A 7713-nucleotide genomic window follows, 5' to 3' on the forward strand; every position below is an offset into this window, starting at 1 on the left:
TAAGCATAAACGTAATTAACACTCACAAAAAGATAAGTGTAATAATATTTTTTAAAAAAGGTTGTGATCATGGGTGTCGGCAGGGAAGGGGCACTTACCCCCTCCCCCAAGATTATGATTTACCTGTAATTTGCTCGAGAGTGCAATTTTCAAAAGTTGTATTCGCCTTCCACGCAAACACTTTTTCATCAGGTTTTCAACCAATTCTACTTTAGTTTTTTAATTTCTCTAAATAGTTTTGCGCCGTAGGCGCAACAACCACTTACATCATACGTTAATAGTAATTTTTTTCACAATTTTCGCACCTCACCACTCAAATGTTACTTTAAATTTAGAACTTTTCTTACCTATGTTGCAACATACAAGTTGTATGCTTTCTTACAAGATAACTTGGCTTCAAAAATTATGCCCTCCCAACCCCCGCTTCTCCCCCACCCCTGCATTTTTTCTGCCGACGCCCATATTTGTGACGTATTTGGCCATTTATTACAGTTTAATTATTATCACGCAATTACAATTGCCTACGTTAAAGTGTAATTCAATGTAGGCTATATGACACTTCAACAACATTAGCAACTGAAGCAAGTGGTGATACAACGTTGACAGATGTATAATCAACGTATAATAGAAAGATAAACATCAGCGATTTGAGCAATTAATGCTTATCTGGAGACCATTTCATGTCGTTTATTCAGTACTATTGCTTTGCTTCAACAGAAAAGGCAGCGTACATTTAATATATGGGTTCACTTTAATTTACAAATCATTCATTGCAAAAACATTTTACTTGCAAAAACTACCACAGTAACAATTTGAGGTCCCGTTCTAGGGATGCAACTATTTTTATTAAAGTAAATATACTTCTACACTCACAGCTTTTGGGTATCTAACACACTAAAAGTGATGAAATTTTACACTGAGCTTCACAAGCACAGTGAATACTGCATTTAAAGCTTTTCTTGGAGCAACCACAAGATGTGCATAAACGCTTAGCACTCCTGCAATTGCACCTAACTTCTTTCAAAAAAGTTTTGAGTGCACAACTGCACATTCATTATCTGTCATTATTGGGACCAGACCAGAAGCTGTTTCCTTGTATCCATAGAAAGTAGGATTCAGCACAATTTTCAAACGACGCCACGTTGACACTTGATGATGCACACGAAGGCTGCAAAAGTAGCATGCTCTACTTGTTGGAGGCATTCTTTCAACTGATATATATTTTGGGGATACAGCGTAATGGTAGCGCAATAAATTCAAAGTATTCATGGAAAATACTTGCTTGTACAGAATTTGGGAGAATTCTTCTCCAATTCTAGAAATGTCTTTTCTTCTAAAGTTTTCTTGTTTCCGAAGGCGGCACATTTACGTTGCACTTTGTCGAGACCTTTCAAGATTTTAAAAACTTTTACTTTTCCCGTTTCGTAAAAGCAGGATGTTGTATCGCATCCAGAGAACGCGTGGCAAAATAGCAAAGATGGGCACATATTTTCTCCGAGTGCAAGCTGAGCTCGACGAATGGAAATTTTCGCGTTAGACGTTTTCATATAAATGCTGTTTCCGCATGGTGCGAGATAAAGCAAAAGGATGAGTAGGGCTACATCAGTATCGTCAGCCATCACAATTAGCCTATATCTTGACCAATTGACCATAGGTTTCATGTTCTTCCAGAACCTTACGGACGATAGCAACATTAGCGTCTCTTTCTCCTTTGGCCTTGTCCACAGTAATGCCATTATTACTAAGATTATCCTAGAGTAAGTTTATAAATTGTTACGTTTATTTGATAAAAACACGGGTGTATTTGCTGGGATGGGTGTGTCTAAGCGAATTGCTACGTCGCGACAAGATGTGGTCAGCTTTATGCGCTTTTGCTCTGCTCCTTTGGTTGTTTCAATATCACAATAAGTCGTCAAAAACAACTCTGATATTGGTATTTTCCCCGCGTAGAAGATATTGAATTAACATTTCCAGCAAATTTTTCATATTCCCAACTTTTGGCCAGGGAGTCGTTGAATGAGAGCACAGCCATCAAATACAATCGAAATACAAGATAATCGAGAATTAGTGCGCAAAATATTCTCATTTTGCAAGATTATGTATTTGAACAATGCAGATGTCTGAGATTTCCGTATACTTTCGTCATCTGAGAAAAGTGATGGTGGAACATTGGCAAGTTCATACAAAAATTTGTCCGGTTCCAGTGACCTCTGCAAACAGGCTATGGACAGAAATCTGTCAAAGATTTTGGTGGATGACATGTGTATTGTGTATCTCTTTATCTCCATATAATAAGGTTTTTCGCATGACGGCAAAGGTAGGCTACTTGCTTGGTCAGATCTTTTTAGAGAAATCTCTTTCAGTTTCTTTCCACATATTTTACGAGTAATATCGTTACCAATAATTAAGGCGTTATCCACATTTACACGAGTATCAGCAATAATGCCCTGTTGAAACGTTGTAGCCTACAACAAAAGTTCTCCATCATTTTTGGCAAAGATTTCGATGCATACACAGTTTTCCATAAATCATCTAAACCACTTCTTTCCATCATTTTGCACCCTGCTCCGAGAAAGGACATCAGTTGATGAAAACCACCAAGTCGTAAGGAAACATTTTTGAAAATACCAAAATTGTCCTGTTTAATTTTGAATGCTCTGAAGTAGAGGGGTTGGTCAAACGTTAGCGGTGTACAACGTATGCTCATTTTTCTCGCTTGGTCTTGAACGAATATCATTGTATTGTAAACAGCTTCATCGCCTTCATCTGTAGCGGGATTAAGCGCTATCATAGGATTAAATGATACTGACGAAACCTGAAACTCACCTTGAACTGCATTAGCCATCAACCCTTGCCATTGTACTGGCTTAGATTTGAATATGTTTGAACACAGCCATTGAGTGTCAAGCAATTCATGGTGAGTAAATAACACGGAAGAGACGTTCAGCTGCTTGATTCGTATGTCTTTCCAAGTACCTGTCTTTGCACCAGTATACGACTTGTCTAAATTGCCTGATTCCAGTAGTTCAGTTGCACTGACGTGTTGTTTTTCAATAACTAGTGATTGAGTTGCCATTCTTGGACTGGTGTTTGACGATTTATAATGCCCATTACATGCGTTGTATCAGAGTTCATGACCTGTCAGAGTATCTTCGTTAAAATCGAAATTATCTGCTACCCACTGACAGAAAGAGCCGGAATGACTTGTAGAGTCCATTACCTCATCCGTATTATCACCATTCGCTTGGCTTATAGTAGCTGATCGTTTAAACGCTATTACTTGACCATAACTTGAACAAAGACCAAGGGATGATAGTACATCCAAGAGAATACTCGATCTTGTGACCTGATGTATAAAAATGCCAATTGACAATAAAAGTCTAGCGACATTGCATCAACGTTAGAATGACTACCTATGTAACGACCTATTTCTTCAGGTAAGTATTTTTGTGCAGCTTTGGCGATGATGCAATGGATTTAATGACTTGGCTGGTATGATGTTATAGTTGTTATCCCACTCCTTAATTATGATTTTTCTGAAATATTCTCTTTGTAAAAGTTCAAGATAGAAATTACCAAATTTTATGTGTCCGTAATTTTCATGTTCGTCAGATACGTTGTAACAGACGAAATTACATTTTCCGAAATCCATCTTGGTTAATTAGCATTTTGTAGAATTTTACAACCACTACACTGTGGGTTGGCACAACGGGTAAGGCGTTGGCTTTCCAATTATGCAAACCTGGTTCGACTCCCGGCTTCAGCTGGTTGTTGAAAACACCGCTCATCTCTACCTAGGGTGTACGGTAATAAATTGGGTGGGCGTAATTGCTGCAGGAAAGGCGGCCGGGAGAAAGAAACTGGCCACCATACTCTCCTTAGTGCCGAAGGCTTAGGAATGGAATGAGGAATTAATGAGGACCTCATTAGGAAGGAATGAGGACCTTATCTTCTCATACCCAACACTTGAATCAAGTATGGGACCACCTTTTTACACTATCATTGGAGCCTAATTTCTGTTACATGAGGCACTCAGCAAACAAAATATGTTATTTTGCGTCGATTCAACGTTGCCAGACGTTAAATCAACGTAAAATAGCAAATTTTGCTGAAGGGTAATTCTAGACACTATGTTAATCATCCTTGTTTCACTTGAAATTCTCGAATTAGCACGACATAAAATACATAAATTTTTCTTCCGCTAGATGGCGCGCCGATCAATAATTGCCCCAGTGAAAAAGGCCTTTTCCCATGTCCGAATTTTGCCGAATTTTAGATTTGGGGTGTCAAACAGGTAACCCATCTTTTTATGAAGAAAAATGGTTGTTATCAAAAATGTCCGGGACGGCTATTTTTATGTCAATTCTTACTCGCCTATAGACCTTTATTCCCAATTATTGCAAGGCAACACATTTTGACACTTTCTCCATGAAAATGCCATCCTGCTACTTATTCACACCACAAACAGAATTAACACCTTGCTAATATGAAAAAATCTGAATACATGAAAATTCAAATAAGAATGAGTTATAGACAAGTTTCACATTTAAATCTTCACGTTCAGCGAAAAAGATAAAACCGATGTTATATATAAAAAAGTGGAGTGGTAGGCTACTAAACATTCAGGCGAAAGTGAATGTAACCCTGCCTGTAAGGGGTGGTTCATGGACAGGCCAGACAGTTCTCAGAAGGTACATAAGTTGGATGGTCTACCATAGACAGATGGTCTAGGTGACGTTTTTGACCAGTGGACCATCTAGCTAGGGGGCCTTCTGACTAGTGTACCTTCTGAAGATAGGTCGGTCACTCCAATGGTCATGGTGTCATCCAGGGATGGAGGAACCACGTGGGCCTCGTGGGCCTGGGCCCACATACTTTATTTTCTTGGTGGGCCTGGCCCACCTACTTTTGAAAGCCAAATATTTTTGGAAAGGTAGCGAAAGATTTGACCAAGATAACCTGCAGTTTTTTGTGATATAGAGAAAGTAATTTTAGCTGCAGCAAGGGTAGAGGATACAGCAACTTTGTTTTTAAAAGAAGGCACTTAAACCAGGCTAGATGGGGATATTGATGTTAATTGTCTCGAAAACGAACTCAAGCTGTTAAAATAGATAAAAAATTTACATAAATATATCAAAACTGATACAGTTTTACCTGAAAATCCTTATGTTTAATGCTACTGCTAAAATGTCTTTTTCGTGCCACAGACTGGTGAAAAATTACTTAAAAAGCGGATTAACCCAAGGGCACTTGAACCATAGGATGAACAGTTGAACACATTCACAAAACCTTGATCGATCAGGTTGATCTCACTTCAATTTGCCAAGAATTTATTGGTTTTAATGATTGTATTATTAACTTTTTTTTTGGATTTTTTTAAGTGTAATAGAATAGTAGTCACCTATAGACTATACGGACAGTTGAAGGAACCTTGTTGTTGTTTGATACCAGCAGGCCTATTATATTTGTACATTGGTGGTGCAGCTGTTGTGTATGCACATAATACTGCAGGCTGTTACTCTCGGATAACTTTGCTAACTGTTAAATATGTGTAGGGGAAGATGAGGTAAGTTGTGCCAGTGGGTAAGTTGAGCCACCCCCTGTAACTCGAAAAATAAAAATCGCATCAACTTTCTACTGCCACCTATCTGACCGTTTATCTTATATAGAGCTGTTCTCAAGCCCGCAACCAGGGGGGGGCATTGAGGGCATTTGCCCCCCCCGAAATTTTTTGAAAAATTTTTAAGCGTTTTATGCAGTATGAAATGTAGGCCCTACTATACGTCGTACACGTACAGCCATACTGTAGGGTACCCGGACATTTTGTCGAAAGGACATTTTGCCGAAAGGACATTTTGCCGAATAGACATTTTTTCGAAACTCATTTTGCCGAAAGACTAATTGCCGAAAGGACTAAATGCCGATTAGACAAATTGGCGAAATTATAGAATTCGGTAATTAGTCCTGTCGGCAAAATGAGTTTCGGCAAAATGTCCTTTCGGCAAAATGTCTTTCGTCAAAATGTCCTTTCGGCAAAATGTCCGTGCACGTACTGTAGAGTGTAGACTATCGAAACCGAAAGTAGGCTACGCTGGTTGGAAGCTATGCTAACAATTTTGTTCGATAAATTAGGCTGGCATCCTCATTATCTGTTTCGTTAGCGTATAGCCTACATAATGTCAGCATCCATCATCACCATAAAAAGCGTTTAAAAACAACTAAATGATTCGAGATCAAAAGCAGCTGCGATAGCGTGGTGAATAAGCTACTCAGTTGGGCTTAAAGCATTTATAAATCTGATTTTAAATGAATTCTTGAAAGTGAAAGGCCAGCAAGTGCGATTGATGCGGTGTCAGCAATAGAATCCCAAAAAGAGTTTTATCCAAACATTTACAAACTCTTGATAATTTTGGCTACACTTCCAGTCACAATTACTTCTGCAGAAAGAACATTTAGCTGTCTACGACGCTTGAAAAGTTACCTTAGAAGCACTATGGGGCAGGACAGGCTTTCTGGACTAGCTCTCATGCAAATCCATCGTACTCAAATTCCAAGCGCGGAATTGGTGTTAAACGAACTTGCCAAATCAAGTAGAAAGTTAGACATTATGCTCTAAATTAAAATGTCATTTTGCATTTGCAATGTCAACTTCTTTGGGCCTACAAACATAAAAACTTGCTGAGCCAACAAAATGTTTTAGGATTGTAATTTGTAATTACCGTGTTGAGTTTATTCATATGTATCTGTTTGTTTGTGTCAGGGATATGGTTTATGTTGATGTAAATATATGTTATTGATTAATTTATGACTCCAGTCGTGTCAATGCAGTTCGTAGCCTACAGATGTTGTATTTTATTTGTAACCGACTGAACACATTACTGTGATATTGTAATTTTCTTCCTTGGGTAATCATAGCTAAATGAGAAAAGGTTACAAAGGCTAGTTTCCTTTAATGCTGTACCATGGCCACCTGGAGATGCGGCCTGATTTGTCACATTTTGCAGATTTTGATTACAGCTACTGCTAGTGCTTGACTGACATTTTTTGAGATGTTTTTACTTTTTACGGTTTCCAAATGACAAAAAACTTTTTTGTTGCCTTGAGGAAGCAGTAGCAAATGAGAAAAAGTAAGTTGAAAAACGCAAAATCAGACTGTTATTGAAAATTAACAGTCTGACTAAAATCTACAAAATCAAATTTTCTTTGTTTTTCAACATGCGAGGATGTTAGAATCTATTGTGTCATCTGGGGAAAAGAATAAAGAAAGCGTAAAAATCTAATTTTTAGAAAAATTTATTTAAACGTTTGCCCAAAGTTAGATAAACCTGGAAATTTCTGCAAAATGTGACAAATCAGGCCGTATCTTTAGGTGGCCATGGCTGTACTAAACAAAAACGTGATTGACATAAGTTATGACCACTGAACCGTAGCATGGTAGTGCCACACACTCTATCAATGGGCGTGGACATTAACATAAAAATGTCACAATATTTCATTTTAATGTTTGTTCTTTGATAAAAATTAAATGCCCCCCCCGAAAATATTTGCTGGTTGCGGGCCTGGCCTGTTCTGTAAAGATTATAGGTCTTCGTCTTGTAGAAAGACAAAAAAACTATTTTTAGTGATTTTGGGAAGTTTTTTGAACTTTTTAAAAAAAAAGATTTTTTGAGTTGTACAAAATGTCTGTGACATTCACCAGTATTGATATGTCTA

The sequence above is a fragment of the Aplidium turbinatum genome, chromosome 6, assembly GCF_918807975.1.
Source record: "Aplidium turbinatum chromosome 6, kaAplTurb1.1, whole genome shotgun sequence".
Classification (NCBI taxonomy): domain Eukaryota; kingdom Metazoa; phylum Chordata; class Ascidiacea; order Aplousobranchia; family Polyclinidae; genus Aplidium; species Aplidium turbinatum.